The sequence below is a fragment of the Eimeria mitis genome, genomic scaffold, assembly GCF_000499745.2.
Source record: "Eimeria mitis Houghton genomic scaffold, Emh_scaff8251, whole genome shotgun sequence".
In the NCBI taxonomy this organism is placed as follows: Eukaryota; Apicomplexa; class Conoidasida; order Eucoccidiorida; family Eimeriidae; genus Eimeria; species Eimeria mitis.
In genome coordinates this window covers 1-445 of record NW_013576062.1, presented here as the reverse complement: position 1 = coordinate 445, position 445 = coordinate 1, and positions in this window count along the sequence as shown.

Below are 445 nucleotides of genomic sequence, written 5' to 3'. Positions count from 1 at the left end.
CACGCCTAGTGACAGTCCGGTAAGCTGTAGAACGAAGATGCGTGCGCGTTGCTTCTCTTGTATGCTGCACACATCACAGCAACACTTACTTTTCGATAGAGGCAGAGGTGATGATGATGTTCAAATGAGAGGATGCAAAAAGGAGAGAGATATCTAAACGAGATGAAGCAGAGGTGATAGCGATATTTAAAGGAGATGAATGAGGCTGCCAGGAGTCGCATTTCCCCTCCGGAATTTGCTGGGGAGCAATCACATCGCCTTCTATTGGATTTTTCTTTCTTCATCAGTGTTACTCGGTTTTTATCGTTGGTACGGTGTACTGTACGCGCACAAAACACTGGTGGTTCGGTTCTTCTGAAACTCTTTTCGTCGTTTAAAGAAGACTATCTGAAAGCACCGCGCGCAGAATTACCAGATTCAGGAGGCAGCGACAGGCGGGGGGGGG